Genomic DNA, 21684 nt, shown 5'->3' with positions numbered 1-21684 from the left:
AGTTTCTGCCCTTGGTTCAGTTATGCGTTTCTATGTTAACCCCATCTACTACACAAAGAAACTTCTTTCATGAGATCTGTGAGCTGCACCCATCTAAAGGTATAGAGGATTTACAGAGAAGTTTGTAAATTTAGTAGAACAACAGTAAGTTTACCACTGTGGCCTATAAGGCCCTGTATGAGTTCTTGACAATATTTACAGCACAAGGAATGAGCTTCTTCCTGTGGAGCAGGGCTTATATCCATTCAGAAAGCGTTTGGTTACCCCCAGTAATACTTGTACCACTATTACACCCATGAGTATATCATGCCACTTTGGTCATTATTGCAGTTCATACAGCTCATAACTGGGTACGATCATTGTTGACATTTTTTTCTCTAGTAGCCAGCCTATATAGCACATTCCATTGATAGCCAAGAGGAGGATTCCTGGTCAGTACCAACTTGATTTCTCCATGAGCTGTGATCAAAATGTGTGGTGTCTTCAGCAATAGGATTTTACCAGGAGCAGTGGCAGTAGCCTGTATTTTGAGGGTCTCTAGGAAATCTATGACTAAGAACATGAGGTAGAGTATCCCACATTTGACACTGGGCATTTTATTTGGTAACCTATAGCTTATAGGAGAGGCATTACCTGTTGTGAAGGATAATTGTGTGTGTGTTTGTGTGTGTGTATGTGTGCGTATACATATTTCTCTCCATATATATATCTACATATGTATATACATACATGAATAGAATATAATTAATACAATAAAAATGAATATAATATGTATGTATTTACTGGAGAGATGTGTATCCATTGGACAGATGTGTCTATAAATCTCCATATATGCCATCCATTTATATAAATATTTTTACAAATATCTATTACACTCAACTAGTCAACTATGCATAGACTCTGTAGTGTCTCTTTCCTCAATATGCATACCTCCCAGGTGTTCGCCAGCCTCAGAAGCTCTTTCTTCTCTGGTATACCTGGGAGGTAGTCCTGGCTCTTACCTTTAGTACTTTGTTTTCCTTTTGATCTTCTTGCTCTTGTTGCTCTTGCTACTGTTCCTGTTGTTGTTCTTCTCTTCTTCTTCCTCCTCCTCCTCTCCCTCCTCCTTTTTCTCCTTCTCATCTTCTTGTGTGTGATATGTATGTGTGTTCATTTTGGGGGCATGCGTGAGTGTGATTTGGAGATCCATCTTTTTTTATTGATTATTTTATTTATTTACATTTCAAATGTTATCCCCCTTCCCATTTTCCCCTCCATAGGCCTCTCTTCCTCTGCCTCTATGAGGGTGCTACCCCACCTGCCCACTCACTCCTGCTTCAGTGGCCAGCATTCCCCTATTCTGGGTCATCAAGCCTCCACTGGACTAAGGGGATCCCCTCCCAGTGATGCCAGATAAGGCCATCCTCTGCTACATATCCAGCTGGAGCCATGGGTACTCCCTGTGTACTCTTTGGTTGGTGGTTTAGTCCCTGGGTGCTTTGTGTGTGGGGGATTGGTTGGTTGATGCTATTGTTCTTCCTGTGAGGTTGCAAACCCCTTCAACCCCTTCAGTCCTTTCTCTAACTCTTCTTTTGGAGGCTCTGTGCTCAGTCCAGTGTTTGGCTGTGTATATTCACATCTGTATTGGTCAGGATCTGGCAGAGCCTCTCAGGAGACAGCTGTATCAGGCTCCTGTCAGCCAGCACTTGTTGGGGTCCACAATAGTGTCTGGGTTTGGTGCCTGCATGTGGGATGGATCCCCAGTTGGGCCAGTCTTGGAGGCCCATCTTGATGTTGAGAATCTTCATTACTCCATTGTCTTGTTTTCCCTTGGGGTAATGATCTCAATTAAACTCATATTCTCCTATATATCTAATCTGACTAGCCAGCTTGTTCTGAGGAGCTTCCTTTCAAGAATGAAATTACAGATGGCCATCCCATCTGGCATATGTGTGGAGTCTGGGGATTCGGCTTTCTACAAAGAAAGAGCAGCAGTGCAAGTCTCACATGAGGCAAAGGCATATCTCAGGGCTGTGTGAGAAGCAGGAAGGACTCCATGTGTACTAGTCCTGAGAGTCACTCATGTTTCCTGTTCCAGTTCCCACTGAAATATCTAGTGTGACCTTCATTCTTCCATCTCCTTGTCCTCTTCTCTGAAATGTCCTTTCTTTTTTTGAGAATACATGTGTTTTCTCATTCCTCTGAAATTCCAATGCCACCATCTCCTATTGGAAACATTCCTGCTGTCTGTCCCCCTGGCATGTCTGTTATTTCTCTTTTTAAACCCTCATCGCACTTCTTTGTAAAACTCTAACACATAGCAGAAGGTCTCCATCGTTGTGTCTGAGTCTATCTCTCTCGACAGAGACCTCATTGTGTCGCTCTCTTCTTCTGATCCCATTTGACCAAGAGGATGAGGGCAGGGAGGAGAAAGGATATATGGCAGCCAAGAAAGCAAGACCAGTCCCTGTGAAGGTTGGGAGCACAAGGCCTCTGTGATGCTTTGAAAATCCCTTGCTGCTTTTACTGAGCCGAGCCAGAACCCAGAGAGGACAGGATGCAGTTTGCAGGTGTAGGTCATCCCCTCTTCCTCGGGTGAGGGATCCTAGTTCCTTTCCATGAACATTGTGAGTTTTCATGTAATATGGGAGTCCACCTTAAAGGCAGCTCCTACCCAGAGTCACACAGACTGATTCCTCTATGTTGTTGGCCCTTACAGGACTCCAAATGTTTAATGGTATTAAACGTAATTCACAGAACTCTCTAATTTATAATTAGTAAGTACAATGTATTTGTTTGACATTTATTTATTCTGCCCTTCCAAAGGAGAGGTGGGCTGCTCTATAATACCATGGGTAGAAATAACAGCGTGTCCCCTCTCTTTGAAGTTCGAGATTCTTCCTGTCCCAGGTTCTTTCTCACCTGCCTACCCTAGGCATGTCCACCTTCCATGTTTACTCCACTTCACCAGATTCTCAGGCTAAGCTGTTCAAGCTTTGGCTACTCACAACCCTTTTTTGCTTGATCAGCTTTTTCTTGTCTCTCAGGCATAGAAACCTTGTTGCACAAATCAAACATTTACTGATAATAAATCATAAAGAAATTTATTTTAAAAATGATTCTTTGATATACATGTGATCTTACCATTTATTAAATATGAAAGCAAATTTGCATACTAATGAGACATGCTTATTTATGTTTTACATAATTAATCTTAGCTGTGGGCCATAGAGTCTCTTCATGTTTTTCAGAGTCAGTCGATATTTTGATTTTATAATTGTCAGTGCTAAGAACATTACATCACATAAATGTATAGTACAGAATGGCAGAAACATATTGAGGCCAGCTTAGAAATTGTTGGAAATTCTGTATTAATTCCAAGTCAAAATCCACTGAGCAATATTTTATGAAACTTAAGCCCACAACCTAATTAACATTTTTTTTTATTTTTTTTTTTTTTTTTTTTTTTTTTTTTGGTTTTTTTCGAGACAGGGTTTCTCTGTATAGCCCTGGCTGTCCTGGAACTCACTCTGGAGACCAGGCTGGCCTCGAACTCAGAAATCCGCCTGCCTCTGCCTCCCAAGTGCTGGGATTAAAGGCGTGCGCCACCACCGCCCGGCAACATGATTTTGAGATGATTATGTTATGAATTTCTGTGCTTATTAAGGTTGTTAATTTTTTAACCATTTCTACTCTTATAGAAAAATAAAGGTGTAATTATGAAAAACAAAGATTTTTAATAGTTATTTGTCATCATTTTTTAAATAAAATATTCTAACACATAAAATCCAAAGGTTATTGGTACATGCCAAGGGATGATGACAAATAACTATTAAAAATCTTTGTTTTTCATAATTACACCTTTATTTTTCTATAAGAGTAGAAATGGTTAAAAAATTAACAACCTTAATAAGCACAGAAATTCATAACATAATCATCTCAAAATCAATGTCCAGGTGTTTCAGGTGCTATTCTTTGGTGATCTATGATGTTACGCACGTGGAGTGCGCATTGTACATGTAATGTGTTCAGAACACATTAAGTCCAGGCTATGCACCTGAGTCTAAAGAGCAATACAAAGCAGGGCTGTACCACATGAGGCTCAGGGAAACAATGTGGAGACATTCCCAAGAGGACCTTCCTGCATCCAGGCTGTGTGGCTTCGGCCTCTCTTCTCTTTTGTCACTTGCTGCGTTGTGCAACAGCAACAGCTGTTTACTTGTCTTTCTTCAGTCCTTGAGGAATTAATGTCAGGTTGGCACATTGATGTGAAGTATGTTCTGTGAATGTTTTCCAAAGTCAGGTGGCTTTAAACATATCACAAACTCTTCAATGCTATTCCCCTTGTCTTAGTCAGGGTTTCTATTCCTCCACAAACATTATGACCATGAAAGCAAGTTGGGGAGGAAAGGGTTTATTCAGTTTACTTCCACATGGCTGTTGATCACCAGAGGAAGTCAGGACTGGAACTCAAGCAGGTCAGGAAGCAGGAGCTGATGCAGAGGCCATGGAGAGAGATGCTCCTTGCTGGCTTGCTTCTCCTGGCTTGCTCAGCCTGCTCTCTTATAGAACCCAAGACCTCCAGCCCAGGGATGGCACCACCCACAAGGGGCCCTATACCCTTGATCACTAATTGAGAAAATGCCCCACAGCTGGACCTCATGGAGACACTTCCCCAACTGAAGCTTCCTTCTGTGATAACTCCAACCTGTGTCAAGTTGACACACAAAACTAGCCAGTACACCCCTCAAAAAGGTGGAACCTAGTTAGTCCTCCCCTCAGTGTGTCTCCCCTCAGTGTCACACTTCTAGTAAATAAATAAGGAAGATGGCATGTGGGTTCCTGCACTTGAGCTCATTTGATTTGCTGTTCCTTGGGTACTGCCCACTTTCTTTTTGAGCAGCATTTCTCATTGGTCTGGAACTTGCCATATAGGCTAGGTGGCCTGGCCAGTTAGCTCCAGGGATCCATCCACCCATCTTCACCTCCCCAGCACTGGAGATTATAAACATGGCCCACCATTTGTGACTATTTTAAAACAACAACGAAACAACAACTACCACCACCTACTTGGATTCTGGAGGTTGGAATCAGGCTCTTTACCTTGCAAGGCAAGCACTTAACTGACTGAGCAATATATCCAGCCCAGATTTTGTCAATTCTGCCTGTGTATTATCATTATCTCTGGTCTTCAAGCCCTTGCCTTCACATCAGGCATGCTGCAGCCTAGAAACACATAACCTAGGTGCAAATTAAAATTCTCTAGTTAGTTTTGAAGTTTCCCTGGACATCACTAAGTCTAACTTATTGAGACTATCTGGGATGGAGTCTAGGCACCTCCTGGTTTGAAAGCTTGCCAACAGCTCTGAAGAAGATCAGATAGAAGAGAAGCAGCCACCTTGCTCTGCAGTGGCTTGGCTGCCCTCACCAATTATTCATCCACACTTTGTGAGAACCAGTTTACAATTCTCTGCAATGTGGTACTTTCCAAAAAGGATTATCAAGGGAGCAAATGGGACAGTATTATGAAAAGCACAGCAAATGGAAAGGATGTACTGTTACTGTTGCAATCACACCATTGCTGCCTGTCCAATTCCAGCCCTAATTACCTCTGTGTGGACTGCCTGCCTGTATCTCTACTCTCCAGTTCATCGTTATATATACTGTCCTAGTTAGGCTTCCCATTGCTGTGAAGAGACACCATGACCAAGGCAGTTCTTATAAGGACATTTAATTGGGGCTGGCTTACAGGTTCAGAGGTTCGATTCATTATCATAAAGGCTGAAAGCATAGCAGAATCTAAGTAGTCATGGAGCTGGAGGAGCTGAGGGTTCTATATTTTCATCTGAAGTCAAACAGAAGAGTGGCTCTCACTTGGCTAGGTGGGTGGATGGCTGCTTGGCTTGGAGGTGGAGACCGTGGTTGGGAATGCAGAGAGGCTTTCTGCGGGAGATTAGATGGGCCAGCTCTTTAGAGGAAGACCTGCTCCATTACTCCAGCATAGTGGATCTGGATGAGAAGAGATAGTATATGGTTTTAAGGCTTTTTTTGTAGAAAGACAAAAAGAGGGAGGGAGTAGGGAAGTAGAGGCTGGCCATGGCCACATGGAGAGAGGGGGAAAGGAAAGGTGGAAAGAGGGGGAGCAATAGGACAAGAGAGAGAGGCAAGAGTAAGAAAGTAAGGAGCAAGAGGAGGAGGGGGCAAGCAGCACCTTTTATAGTGGGCTGAGCCTACCTGGCTGTTGCCAGGTAACTGGGGAGGAGCATATCTGGCTGTTACCAGGTAACTGTGGGGGTGGAGTCCAGACAGAATACCAGGGACAAGGGTATTGCCCTAAGTGGCTGATGGCCATAGAATTATGGAGCTGGGAGTCTCATGTCAGGAGCCTAGTGTCTGGGAACATGGCAAACAGGCCTTCCATCCCTTGTAGAGTTATCTGTTGAGTCTCTGGAGTTTAAACATAGCTCAACCAGAAAGCAGGCTGCCTTTCACAGTCCCACCTGTTACTATAACAGAATAATCAAGAGTTAGCAAAGCAAAGGAAAGTGATTTATTCTGGCCAGAGAGTCCCACATTGGCAATTGAAATCAGATAAAGATTTAACGTTGCTTCAGCTCATGGCTCCAAGTGCTCACCCAGTTTAGAAAGATAATCACGGTCCTGTGAGAGTGGCAGGGATCCACAGGAGGATCTACAAAGCTTTAAAGACTGCTTCACGACACTGCTACACTGGAGACTAGTTTTTAGCATGGGTTTTATAGGGGACAGTCCACATGCAACCATAGCTACCTGTGTGCATCCACCTACTACGCCACTGGTCAGTAAGAACGTTGGGTGCCTATCACATAAGAGCAACATGCTAAAATTCTAGGGTGGGGGAAGTAGCAATGTAAAGGCTGCTAAGACATGGAGCATCAGTCCTCTCCAGTGACAAGCTCCCAAGTGGTCAGCACTAAATATATATGAATATAAGCAACACTAAAGTGTTGTGTGCGTGTGTCTGTGTTTGTGTGCAAAAATAATAAAGGTTTGTACATTTGAGAAGCGATGGGGACATGGGAGGAGTTGGGGAGGAGAGAGGGTTAGCAGAAATGTTACAAATATAGTATATATTTGCATGAAGTTCTCAAAATATGTTAAGAAATATGAACCAGAGGATGAACCAAGAAAATGACTGTCTAGACAGTGAAAACAAACAAAACTTCCTATTTTAGACAGAAATAATTCCAAGTCAGCTTTAATTGTCATATTTCTCCACCTCTGTTCTAATATAGACACCTACAGCACTTACAGTGTTTCTGTCATTCTTGAAAGTCCTGAAGAGATGAAAAGACATAATGCTACTTTCCTAACTTCTTTGAGGATTAGAGTTGACAAGATGCTTCATGGCTATGAGACCAGCCCCATAACCAGAAAGGCCCAGTGTTGCTGTAATATTCTGTCGTTGCCATCTTGAAGTTTTAAACAGCTTTAGGGCAAGATCTCACATTTATTTCATTTTGTGTTGGGTCCTTCAAAAGGATAATATAAAGAGGTATTTTGTTATGGCTATATTATTGTTTTATTGCTTTGTAAAAGGCTTTAAGGAGGAGCAAAGGAGTGTATATAACAAAGCAGAGAAGTAAGTTGTTTATTCAGTTTATTTACTTAAGAAAGGACCTTCTTCCCTAGCCCAGGTTGGCCTCAAACTTTTGATCCCCTTGCCTAGCCTCCTGAGTGGATGAGACTTCAGTCCTGTTCTATCATACCTGCACAAACTGATTTTTAATGAGGCAAAGTAAGTAGGAGATAGGAAAATGTAAGTTGGTCTGGAACTGAGCCTGCTGCATTAGAATACATCCGAATGCCCAATCTGCCATCCTGAAATTGCCCACAAGTGTGTGCTGAGGCTTCCTAGCAGCCCTGGTGAGAAACCAGGATGCCCAGGTATACGGTGCATATTATCCCATGATCACAAGTGAAAGAGAGCTGCGTGTCCATGCTGAGACACTCAAAATGTTAACACACTAAACTGTGACACTGTTAGTGACACTGTGAGCAACACACATACCACAAATCCAGCAACCAGTGTTACAAGGATGTTTTTATTGCTGTAGAATTTCATACCTGCATGTGTTACTTTCTTTTTTTTTAAATCAGGTATTTTCTTTATTTACATTTCAAATGTTATCCTCTTTCCTGGTTTCCCCTCTGAAAACTCCATACCCCTTCCCCCTCCCTCTGCCCACCAACTCACCCATTCCCACTTCCTGGTCCTGGCGTTCCTCTCCACTGGGACATAGAACCTTCACAGGACCAAGGGCCTCTCCTCCCATTGATGACTGACAAGGCCATCCTCTGCTACATATGCAGCTGGAACCATGGGTCCCTCCATGTACACTCTTTGCTTGGTGGTTTAGTCCCTGGGAGCTCTGGGGGTACTGATTAGCATATTGTTGTTCCTTCTATGGGACTGCAAACCCCTTCAGCTCCTTGGATCCTTTCTCTAACTTCTCCACTGGGGATCCTGTGCTCAGTCCAACCTGCACATGCTTTTTAAGCCTGCCCTACCCCATTCTCACCCCTTCAATTCCTCCCCTAGTCTTACATTTCTTCTTCCAGCTTCATGTGCTCAAACCCACTGATTCCATTTAGTGCTGCATGTACCTGCACGAGTGTGAGAGCATTTACTGGACCATGGGGTTCAGGGCCCTCTTGAACCCCACCCCTATCCCCCAGAAGCTATCAGTTGCCAAAAGCTCCTTGGCTGGATGTGGAACTTTATGACCCTCCCTTGCCCATCCATGCTGGGATTTTGGGTGGCTTGACCTTGTGCATGCAGTCACTGTGAGTGCATGTGTGCAGTGGGGCTGTCCTGGCATGACCCATAGAGAGATGTGATATAGCTACCCAAATTAGAGCTGAGCACTACAGAGTCTCTGGATGCTGGTCAGTTGTGGTCTCTGATTAATCAATGCTCATTTTTTTCCTGACATGGCAAAATAAAATATAATAAGATAAAGGAAAAAATATATTATTGAAGCTTAGACAAGGCAACCAAACAAAATGAAAGAGTCCCAAGAGCAGGCCCAAGTATCAGAAATGCAATCATTCTCATAGTTATGGATTCTATAAAAATATTAACCTAAAAAAGCTATAATATATGTGCAAAGGACATGGCATAGACCCTGGGGACCCTGTGCTTGCTGCTTCAGTTTCTGAGTTCATATGCATCTTGCTTATCTGATTCAGAGAAGTTGTTCTTCTGGAGCCCTCAGTCTGCTCTGGCTCTTAGATTCTTTCTACCTCCTCTTTTGGTTTTTACAAATTTCCTTGTAGCACCTTCTTTAGGGATGGATTTGCAGATAGTTATTATTTAAATTTGGCTTTATCATGGAATATCTTATTTTCTTCATCTATGGTGATGGAAATCTTTGCTACGCATAATAGTCTGGACTGGCATCTTCAGTGCTCATCTTTAAAAAGCTTTTATTAATCATTGTTTGTGTGTACAGAATAACAGATTTCGTTGTGACATTTTACACATGTATATAATAACTTGTCTACATTTGCCTCCATGCCACTCCCCTACCTTTTGCCTTACTTTTACAAGGCCCCTTCCTCTCTCCAAGTAATCTCCCTTCAGCTTTTATGTTATATGTGATAATATGTATCTCCAGATTCCATGTATGAGGGAAAACATGATATTTTATCCCTATTACCCTATCTTTCCAAGCCTTCCTTCTTCCTCATATCCTTCCTCATAGCCTCCCTCCAACTTTCATGGTGTTTGTGTGTACATGTCTGTGTATGTACTCATATATATAATAATTTTGGGGTATATATGTATGTTTTGGGAGGTAGTGTGTATATGTGTATGCACATGTGTGTGTATGTACATGTCTGTGTATATACATATATATATATATATATATGTACACATACATACATATATGATAATTTTGGGTATATATGTGTGTTGGGAGGTGCTTTGTGTATGTATATGTGGGTATGTGTTGAGGACAATGAACAAAGTTGGGTTTTAGGTGCCATTCACTTTGTTTTCTAAGTGAGAGTCTTTAAATAGGCCTAGAATTTACAGATTACATGCCACACAGGTCTGTCACTCTCTGCCTCTGTAGCACTGGCAATATGAGCATGTAGTGCCATCCCTGTCTTCTCTCTCTCTCTCTCTCTCTAGCAGAGGTTTCTTGGATCCAACTCAGCTCAGGTATCCATGCTTGTATAGTCACTTTCTTAACTGAACTGTCTTTTCAGACCTTATACATATTTATATTTAAATCTAGATTCTCCATCTAAGAGAAAACATGATATTTGCCTTTCTGCATCTGGCTTAACTTGTTTTACACAGTGATACGTAATTCCACTCATTTTCCTGCAAATGACACAATTTTATCTGTGCAGACAGATGAATAAAAAATCCCATCACATACACACATCACATCATCTTTATCCATCATCTGTTGTAGTCTGGTTACATCCCTTTTATTTGAGAACTACTAGCAATAAACATGGATGTGGAGGTCTCTCTGTGGTCATGTGACTTACATTCCTTCAGATATATACCCAGGGTTAAAATAACTAGATCATATGGCACTTCTGTTTATTTTGTGAGGAGCCTTCATATTGTGGCCCTCTAATTTACACGCCTTAGAGATTAGGGCTTATCTGAAGGTCTTTGATATACTTTAAGTGGACTTTTCTGCAGTGGGAAAGCTTGGGATCTAATGTCATCCATCTATAAATGGATATCCAGGTTTCCCAGCCCTGTCTAAGGAAGAGGCACCCTCCACTCAATGTATGTTTTTGATACTTCGTGGAAATTTAGGTGGCTGTAGGTATGAAGATTTATTTCTGAGACCTTTGTTCTGTTCCATTGGTCTACCTGCTGGTTTTTGTTGGGTTGGTTTTTATTTTTCATGTTCCTTAAATTAGTGGCAACACACAATTTGGAAAAATCACTTAGTCTAGCCTTGCAGAGCTGTGAGAGGAGCTCTTCACCTTTGTGCTGAATACATGCCTGATGAGTGGTTCAGCGAGTGAGCGAGTACACGTGGAGAACACAAGCTGGACTTGGTGGGCTAACTTACTTCAGAGATAGACTTCAAGAGTGTGTGGAAGACTTGATGGCTTACTTACGTTTGGAAACCCTTCTTTAAAAATCTGTTACTGTTGAGACTGGAAGATGACTCAAAGGTAAAGAATGTAGACGAATTCAGTTTCCAGCACTCATCCCAGGCATCTCTCTACCATTGGTGGCTCCAGATCTAGGGAATATCACAGCAACTTCTGACCATCACAGGCAGTCACATACATGTGGTGCACACACACATGCAGACATACAAACATCCATAGAAAAAAATGATAGAGGAAGTAATGTCATTGTTGAAGAATACTATCAACAGGGACAAAAAAAGAACTTCATAGAATGGGAGAAAACCAGTAGCAATTACTATCTGCTAAGAGATGAAGTACATGAATATAGGAAGAAGAACTAAAAACAAAAGCCAGTGAACAACACACCAGAAGGGAGCAATGGTTTCAAACAGCCAGTTTTTTAGAGAACAAACACAAATGGACAAAGAGCCAGACTTTACAAAAAAAGAGAGTCCAAGGCAACTTATAAAAGAAAGCATTTACTTAAGGCTTACATTTTAGCAAGTGAGCCCATGACCATCATGGCGGGGAGGATGGCAGCAGGCAGGGATGGAGCTGGAGCAATAGCCAGAGTTTACATCTCATTCTGTAAACAAATGGTAGAGAGAGTGGGGTCGGGGGAGAGCGAGCTTGCTAACTGGGCATGGCATGGACTCCAGTGGGCACACCTCCTGTTTGTCCCTAAAGAGTTCCATTAACTGAGGAATATATTTTCAAATATGAGACTATGGGGCCATTTTCATTCAAACCACCACAGGTGGGAAATACCCAAATGTCTCTCAGTGACAAGTGGACAGTAAAGTGTGGTCTTTTAATATTCTACTACTTGATCTTAAAATGGAAGGAAATTCTGACATGTGTTCCAAGGTAGATGACTCTGGATATCACTAGACTCAATGAAATGAGCCGGATACAAAAGGACAAGAATATATGGCTCTGCTTGCATGATATTCTTAGCAGAAATTAAATTCCCAGAATCAGACAATAGACTGAGGGTCGCTAAGGTCTGGGGCAACAGAACAGGTACTTACTGCTTAGTAGGCCCAGAATTACAGTACAGAGTGACAAACTACTTCTGAAGTTTGGTAGTGGTAATAGGCAAACTACTTTGTGGATGTAGAATTAATACAGGTTCAATGTGCATTTTACCCCATTTTAAAGAAAACAACAACAAAAAAATGTATTTGTTGGGTGTGTTGAAATTCTGCAGGCCAGTAAAGTTGAAGCTATTGGCTTTTCATAACCTATCGAAAAATGCCTCTTGTGGTAGAGAAATCAAAGTGGATTTGTAGAATTAGCATCTGGAGATAACTTCACCTGTAAGGAGCTAAAGCAACACAGAAGTGCTTCAACAATAAGGGAATGATTTTCTAGTGAGAAAGAGGAGCAGGGGAATTGTTGGGTTGGTCAGCTCGAGCAAATCAGTGCCGTCAGCTCTGCCTCCCCAACACCTATCACATTGTGACATCTCATGGGGGTTGTGTAACATCTAGCAACAGGAGAGGGGTTACTGCTTTGTAGACGTCTTTTTTTTTAATGGTGAAGAACCCTTCCGTCCCACTGCACAAACCGGATTACATTCTCATTCTCATACTGACCAGTGACAAGAGAAATGGTTCCATTCACCACTGCTAGATTGGTTAGGATGCTCCAAAGCTAGTGCTGTGCAGAAGAAGAAGAAGAAAACTGATGGCCAGTGGGCGTCTGCTGAGCCCTCTGTCTGATTAGTAGTATATCCTTGGAAATACCCATAAATGCCTCTGGGCCACAATTTCTACCTCTGTGAACTGAGTGTAGCAGTGCCTCCCAGCTGGGTGGCTGAGTGGATTAAGACAATGTTTACAAAACACCCAGTCCAGCCATTTGTTTATATTATTGCATTGGGTATTATCTCATTGCTGACATAAACAATGAATGTTTCACCCTTCTCCTGAATGGGTAAATGAATCATTTCTTCATTGCCGCCATTAACCTGCCCATGTAGGTAAATGCAAGAAATTAACAACCCAGACATAATTAATCAATGTGGGCTATGGGATCCAATTTTCTTCTTGTAAAGAGTTCTAGGTAGATGAGTCTACCAGGGCTGCCTTTATCAGTGCCACAGACTGGGTGGCTGATATAACAAATGTATTGTCTGGTATTTCTGGAGATAGAAGCCTGAGATCAAGGGTTCTGCAATGTTGAGTCCTTTTGGGGCTGTAAAAGAAGGTTGTGTTTCAGGTTCCTCTCTTTGGCTTGCAGAGGTCTGCAAATTCCCGATGTCTCCACGTTATCTTTTCTCTTTAATTATTTGTGTCCAGTGTTCTTTGTGTTATGTGAATATCATTCAGCCTGATTCAGGACTCACTCCATGACTTCATTCGATTTAGCCTCTGTCTCCAAATATGCCCACATCCACATAGTTTTGAGAGACACTAACCAACAGAAAACACAGAGTAAGGATTCCTTGGTGGGAATTGAATACTGGTGGCAGATAAGATGGCTCAGTGGGAAACTAAGCCCAGTGACTCGAGTTCAATCCTGAGACCCACATGTCCGGAGAAAACCAACTGCTGTAAGTTGTCCTTTGGTTTTCACATGTATATTGTCACATACACATGATCCATACTTCAATAAATAAATGTAATGAAAGAGGAGTAGGAAAAGAATTGGTACTGGGACCCCTGCATATCCCTATGAATCCCAGAGTGAGGATTCTCATGTCAGTCACAACTCTGTCCCACCCGTATTCTTTCCCTTCTCCAGCCTTTTCATTGTAAATGGTTTTGAAAGTAACTAAATCCTACTCTGGCTGACCTGCTGTAACTGGGTTGTCACAGATTTGAGAAGAAGCATTTCAAAGACAGTTCTCTGAGTGGGGCTGTAGACAGTGTGATCCTGGAAGGGAAAATAGAAATCTCTCATGGGGCATTTTCTGTACATATGTGTTAAGTTTAGTCTGCATGCTGAGCAATGGCACTGTATCCTGCATGAAGTCATGGAGCGTGTGTAGGTGATGGGATGAATAATGCAGTAGAGGTACAAGCTGCTAGTTACAGAGTGAAGCACCACACAGTAAGGACAGACTTCAGAAAAAGAGCATATGAGGCAGACAAAATTAACCTGTTTAGAAAAACTCAAGATAGGCAGAAGTGGAAATGTCCTTGGAAATCTTGCAAGTATCTTATCTTTGTTGGGTCTTGCCCGGCTCTAAAAAGAAGTTAGGAAGCTACATAATGACAGGGAGAAAGAAATACTGAGAGGCCAGGTGGTGGTGGTGGTCCTTGCTTTTAATCCTAGCACTTGGGATGTAGAGGCATGCAGATCCATCCTAGGGTACTGAGTGAGTTCCAGGATAGCCAGGGCTGCACAGAGAAACCCTGTCTCAATAAAACCAAGAAACACTGACAGCCTGGATAAGGAACAGTCAACTCATGTGAAATCTTGGAGCCCTTTGGTAGAAGGAGCCATGGTGTGGTCACCTGTCACCCTTCATCTAAAGTAGGGATGGCTTCTAGGAGACTGAGACGCACATTGGGCCAACCAAGCAGCACTGCCCGCACTCAGGGAGATTGCTATGGGACCTGTTCCAAACTTGGCTGAGCTGGGTCAACTGCATGTTCACTGTGCACCATCGCCAACACATTAATGAGGTTGCCTGCATCCTCTGGGCATCAGACAGCTCAGCTGTAAAGCAGGGACACTCATTTGCTTCTTGGGTTCTGGCAAGCACAGAGATGTGGCAGGTAATGGTGACCAACACAATCTGCTTCCAAATCCATAAATGTTCACCAGAGGAAGAGGACTCTCTGGGGCTCACTGAGGTGGGATGACTCATGGGTTGCTATCTTGTCTCCTTGTCCTGGCCAAATTATTCATGTCCTTAGAAATAATAAATTGAAGGCAGACATGGTAGTACATGCCTATGATTCCGGCACTTGGGAGATGGAGGAAGCTAGTCTGGGTATTGGTGGTTTAAATGAGAAGGGCCCCCATATGCTTGAATGTCTGGTTGCCAGTTGGTGGATTGTTTAGGATGAATTAGGCGGTATGGTCTTGTTGGAGGAACTGTGACACAAAGTGTGTGCTTTAAGGTTTCAAAAGCTCATGACAGGCCCAGTCTCATTTCCTCTCTCCTTCCTGCTTGTAGACAAAATGTAAGCTCTTAGCCACTGCTACAGCACCACGCCTGCCTGTCACTTTGCTCTCCACCATGATAGTCATGGACTCAGCCTCTGAAGCTGTAAGCAAGCCTCCAATTAAATGGCTTTTTTTTTTTTGCGTGCGTGCGTGCGTGCGTGTGTGTGTGTGTGTGTGTGTGTGTGTGTGTGTGTGTGTGTGTGATAAAATGCCTGGGTCATGATGTCTTTCCACAATAGAACAGGACCAAAGACACTGTGTTATATGAGACTCTGACTCAGAAAACCAAACCAAACCAAGTCAATAGGCAAAACCAGATGTGAACACACCAAACTCCACAAATGATGTTGAAGATTTCTAGAGACAAAAGGGGAAGGGCTCAGACCCAGTGTTTACTAGTTATTAGTTATTAATGAATATTAGTTATTCACTAGTTATATAACTTATATACTTAAGACCAAGTTATTAGTCTTAACTCTCCACCTGCTGAGAAGACATTAATAGCAGAGGAAAGATATTAAGTGAGAAAGTGTGGGAGGAGTCCTGTAGGCATCACTCTGAGGTGACCTGCCTGACCTCCGGGCCTCCATCAGAGGGCACCACTTTTCTTCCTCACCACTAGAGGGCACTCTGACTAGTGCAGCTAGACCTGGTGCAAGAGAAGCAGACATTTTGATTCCCTTGGGTTTGAATGAGGTAGAGCTAAGGACAGAGAAGGTAGTGGGAAGGAGTTGGCCAAAGCCAGCTCTGGACCTGGAGCAGGTACAGGATGCCAGGCATATTTAGGCAAGGTACAGGCTATAATTGACAGGGGTCTACAGGGAATTTAGTTAGCTTTGGGGACCAACCAAGTTACTAGATTGAAATTGGGGTTTTGAAAAATGGAGTGGAACTGTAACCAGCTTGGAATAATGATGTTCCAAAGAGACACTTTGTATCCCATTCTGACTATCAGACTATAGAAACAGTGGGCATCAAAGAAGTGAGAACTTTCCCAAGAATCTCATGCTGGGAGAAGAAAAAGGTGCCAGCCAGAGGTGGAACTTCTCTCCTGGAAAGAGATTTCACACAATTGTAGCAACTTGTCTGACTGCATTGGGGGATGAAACTGAAACCCTCACAAAGACGTTTCAGTGGCGGGTGGGACCACATTTTGATCAGGATGCTTAGATGCATGTATCCTCGGGCTTCTATTTAAGCTTTGCTCTCACTCAGGACCAGAAAGCTGTATCTGGCCCGCACGTAAGTATTTCTAGATCTCTTTGCCTTTCTTCCCAACGTAGCCGCATTGAATAAATCTCCTTTTTCTGCTCTCCTCTTTTAATTTGGCTTTTTAAATTGGCTTATTGAGGACAGGTGACAGGGGACCTGACTTGGGACGCAGGTTACTATCTCCAAGTGCAATAATAGACCCTCTTGGTTCTTTCAAAGGTAAGATTGGTGGACAATGAAGGTGAAAGATTGTGAACACCAGCAATCTGGCTGATGAAAGGAAGGAAAGATCAGGAAAGCAGTAGCTGCCACATGGCTGGGCAGAAGTGGGAACATCTGCAGAGAAGGAAGCTAGGACAGATAATGGGACTGGGAGACGATGGGATGAGAGAGAAGCTACGCATTCCATATGAACATAGTAGGAAAACAGCTGATGCCTGCTACTGTAGGGGCTATCCAGAGTACTTAGACATTCAGACAAGAAGCCGTAATGACCATACAGATTGTTTATAGTCAGAATGTGTTTTGTGCAAATCAAAGATGTTTAATTCGACCCATAGCTGCTTTTAGAAAGCAATGCTAGATGTAGTTTCCATTAAAATGTTTTGAAGTACTCAAAACACTTTGCTATCTTTTTTGTTTTTGTGTTTTTGTTTGTTTGATTTTTGAGATGAGATGTCATTGTCCTTAGATAACACTGGATCTACATAGGTAAGAATATATGTCAAACATAGAATCTCTCATTCATAACTCTCTGCTGGAATAATATGTCTGTTGGAACTGACTTTTAATAGTGGCCCAAATAACCAGTCTTTTTTTTTTTTTTTTTGAGTTGAATTGAGTTGAGTTGCTTCTTTATTATTGATTTGATTTTTTCATATATTATAAAAATTAAGACTTTAGTGGATAGTTTGGAAAAGTTTTCTCTCATTCTATATGTGACTTCACACAGTTGTCACCTTCTCTGTGCTTTGAAATGTGCTATCGTTCAAACACTGTTAAATGGGAGGGATACATTCTGGTGTCTTGGTGCTGGGATGATAACTCAGTGGTTAAGAGAACATGCTGATCTTATAGAAAGCCTGACGTTGGATCCCAGAAAACACTCATACCAGGTACCTCATAACCGACTATAGCTCCATCTTGCAGTAGATCCAATGCCTCTGAACTCTGTGAGGACTTACACACAGGTGCACATATTCCCATACACATACAAATGTGTTTAAATAAACAATTTTAAAATCCTAGTTTTCCATAGCACAGCAAGATGAGTTTTGTCTATAACAATGTATTATCTCTTTTATTTTTTATTTTTATTTTTATTTTTATTAGATATTTTCTTTATTTACATTTCAAATGATATCTCCTTTCCTGGTTTCCCCTCTGGGGGAAAACAACAACAACAACAACAACAACAACAACAACAACAACAAAACAAAACAAAAAAGAACAACCCTGTTCCTTCTCTCCTTCCCCTGCTCACCAATCCATCTTCTCCTGCTTCCTGTCCCTGGCATTTCCCTAAACTGGGGCATAGAACATTCACAGGATCAAGGGCCTCTCCTCCCATTGATTACCGGCTAGGCCATCCTCTGGTACATATGCAGCTGGAGCCATGAGTCCCACCAATGTGTACTCTTTGGTTGGTAGTTTAGTCCCTGGGAGCTCTGAGGGTACTAGGTAGTTCATATTGTTGTTCGTCCTAAGGGGCTGCAAACCCTTCAGCTCCTTGGGTCCTTTCTCTAGCTCCTTCATTGGGGGACCCTATGCTCAGTTCAATGGATGGCTGTGAGCCTCTACTTCTGTATTAGTTGGGTACTGTCAGAGCCTCTCAGGAGACAGCTATATCAGGCTCCTGTCAGCTAGCACTTGCTGGCATCCACAATAGTGTCTGGGCTTGGTGATTGGATATGGGAAGGATTCCCAAGTGGAGCAGTCTCTGGATTGTCCTTCCTTCAGTCTCTGCTCCATAGTTTGTTTCTGCAACTCCTTCCATGGGAATTTTGTTCCCCCTTCTAAGAAGGATCAAATTATCTACACTTTGGTCTTCCTTCTTCTTGAGCTTTTTGTGGTTTGTGGATTGTATTTTGGGTATTCCAAGCCTCTGGGCAAATATCCACTTATCAGTGAGTGTATACCATGTGTGTTCTTTTGTGATTAGGTTACCTCACTCAGGATGATATTCTCCAGATCCATCCACTTGCCTAAGAATTTCATAAATTCATTGTTTTTAATAGCTGAGTAGTACTGCATTATGTAGATATACTACAATTTCTGTATCCATTCCTCTGTTGAAGGAAATCTGGGTTGTTTCCAATTTCTGGCTAATATAAATAAGGCTGCTATGAACATAGAAGAACATGTGTCCTTATTACATGTTGAAGCATCTTCTGGGTATATGCCTAGGAGTGGTATAGCTGCGTCCTTTGGTAGTACTATGCCCAATTTCCTGAGGAACCACCATACTGATTCCCAGAGTGGTTGTACCAGCTTGCAATCCCACCAGCAATGGAGTGTTCCTCTTTCTCCACAACCTTGTCAGCATCTGCTATCACTTGAGTTTTTGATCTTAGCCATTCTGACTGGTGTGAGGTAGAATCTCAGGGTTGTTTTGATTTGCATTTCCCTGATGACTAAGGATGTTGAACATTTCTTTAGGTGCTTCTCAGCCATTCGGTATTCATCAGTTGAGAATTCTTTGTTTAGCTCTGTACTCCATTTTTTAATAGGGTTATTTGGTTCTCTAGAGCCTAACTTCCTGAGTTCTTTGTATATATTGGATATTAGCCCTCTATTGGATAAAGAATTGGTAAAGATCTTTTCCAAATCTGTTGGTTGCCGTTTTGTTCTATTGACAGTGTTCTTTGTCTTACAGAAGCTTTGTAATTTTATGAGGTCCCATTTGTCAATTCTTGATCTTAGAGCGTAAGCTATTGGTGTTCTGTTCAGGAAAATTTCCCCTGTGCCCATGTGCTCGAGGCTCTTCCCCACTTTCTTTTCTATTAGTTTCAGTGTATGTGGTTTTATGTGGAGGTCCTTGATCCACTTGGACTTCAGCTTTATACAAGGAGATAGGAATGAATCGATATGCATTCTTCTACATGCTAACTGCCAATTGAGCCAGCATCATTTGTTGAAAATGCTGTATTTTTTCCACTGGATTGTTTTAGCTCCTTTCTCAAAGATCAAGTGAGTATAGGTGTGTGGGTTAATTTCTGGGTCTTCAATTCTATTTCATTGATCCACTTGCCTGTCACTAGACCAATACCATGCAGTTTTTTGTTTGTTTGTTTGTTTTTGTTTTTTGTTTTTTGTTTTTTGTTTTTTGTTTTTGTTTTTATCACAATTGCTCTGTAGTAAAGCTTAAGGTCAGGAATGGTGATTCCATCAGAGGTTCTTTTATTGTTGAGAATAGTTTTTACTATTCTAGGTTTTTTGTTATTCCAGATGAATTTGCAAATTACTCTTTCCAAGTCGGTGAAGAATTGAGTTGGAATTTTGATGGGGATTGCATTAAATCTGTAGGTTGCTTTTAGCAAGATGGCCATTTTTACTATATTAATCCTGCCAATCCATGAGCATGGGAGATCTTTCCATCTTTTGAGATCTTCTTCGATTTCCTTCTCAGAGACTTGAAGTTTTTGTCAAACAGAGCTTTTACTTGCTTAGTTAGAGTCACACCAAGGTATTTTATATTATTTGTAACTATGGTGAAGGGTGTTGTTTTCCTAATTTCTTTCTCAGCCTGTTTATCTGTTGTGTAGAGAAAGGCCACTAATTTGCTTAACTTAATTGAATTAATTTTATATCCAGCTACTTTGCTGAAGTTGTGTATCAGGTTTAGGAGCTCTCTGGTAGAATTTTGGGGTTACTTAAGTATACTATCATATTATCAGCAAATATCACAATTTGACTTCTTCTTTTCCAATTTGAATCCCTTTGATCTCCTTTTGTTGTCTAATTGCTCTAGCTAGGACTTCAAGTACAATATTGAATAGGTAGGGAGAGAGTGGGCAGCCTTGTCTAGTCCCTAATTTTAGTGGGATTGCTTCAAGTTTCTCTCCATTTAGTTTGTTGTTGGCTACTGGTTTGCTGTATATTGCTTTTACTATGTTTAGGAATGGGTCTTGAATTCCTGAACTTTGGAAGACTTTTATCATGAAGGGGTATTGGATTTTGTCAAATGCTTTCTCAGCATCTAATGAAATGATCATTTTTTTTTCTTTGAGTTAGTTTATATAGTGACTTCCCTTGATGGACTTCCATATATTAAACCATCCCTGTAACCCTGGGGTGAAGCCTACTTGATCATGATGGATAATCATTTTGATGTGTTCTTGGATTCAGTTTGCAAGAATTTTATTGAGTATTTTTGCATTGATATTCATAAAGGAAATTGGTCTGAAGTTTTCTTTCTTTGTTAGGTTTTTGTGTAGTTTAGGTATCAGAGTAATTGTGGCTTCATAGAACGAATTGGGTAGAGTACCTTCTGTTTCTATTTTGTGGAATAGTTTGAGGAGTATTGGAATTAGGTCTTCTTTGAAGGTATGATAGAACTCTGCACTAAACCCATCTTGTCCTGAGCTTTTTTTTGGTTAGGAAACTATTAATGACTGTTTCTATTTCTTTAGGGGATATGGGGCTGTTTAGATCATTTATCTGATCTTGATTTACCTTTGGTATCTGGTTTCTTTCTAGAAAATTGTCCATTTCTTCCAGGTTTTCCAGTTTTTTGAGTATAAGCTTTTGTAGTAGGATCTCATGATTTTTTGGATTTCCTCAGTTTCTGTTGTTATGTCTCCCTTTTCATTTCTGATCTTGTTAATTAGGATACTGTGTCTGTGCCCTATCATTAGTCTGGCTAAGGCTTTATCTATTTTGTTGACTTTCTCTAAGAACCAGCTACTGGTTTGGTTGATTCATTGTATAGTTCTTTTTGTTTCCATTTAGTTAATTTCAGCCCTGAGTTTAATTATTTCCTGCCATCTGCCTTCAACTCTTCTTGGGTGAATTTCCTTCTTTTTGTTTTAGAGCTTTCAGATATGCTGTCAAATTGCTGGTGTATGCTCTCTCCAGTTTCTTTTTGGAGGCACTCAGAGCTATGAGTTTTCCTCTTAGGACTGCTTTCATTGTGTCCCATAAGTTTGGGTATGTTCTGGTTTCATTTTCATTAAACTCTAAAAAGTCTTTAATATCTTTCTTTCTTTCTTTCTT

At 41.5% G+C, this 21684-nt stretch overlaps 1 long non-coding RNA gene across 1 annotated transcript; it reads right to left on the bottom strand.

Annotated features, from left to right (window-relative positions):
- Positions 1–5694: 5694 nt before the first annotated feature.
- Positions 5695–6227, bottom strand: LOC116069740. Its single transcript, XR_004110119.1, has 2 exons — positions 6191–6227; positions 5695–5988 (listed from the first exon to the last, which is right to left on the bottom strand). It is a non-coding gene; the product is annotated as an uncharacterized LOC116069740 (long non-coding RNA).
- Between the last annotated feature and the right edge of the window lie 15457 nt (positions 6228–21684).

The sequence above is a fragment of the Mastomys coucha genome, unplaced genomic scaffold (genome assembly GCF_008632895.1).
Source record: "Mastomys coucha isolate ucsf_1 unplaced genomic scaffold, UCSF_Mcou_1 pScaffold1, whole genome shotgun sequence".
Taxonomy (NCBI): domain Eukaryota; kingdom Metazoa; phylum Chordata; class Mammalia; order Rodentia; family Muridae; genus Mastomys; species Mastomys coucha.
Note: the sequence above shows the minus strand (reverse complement) of the source record. Positions and strands in the feature narration are given on the sequence as shown.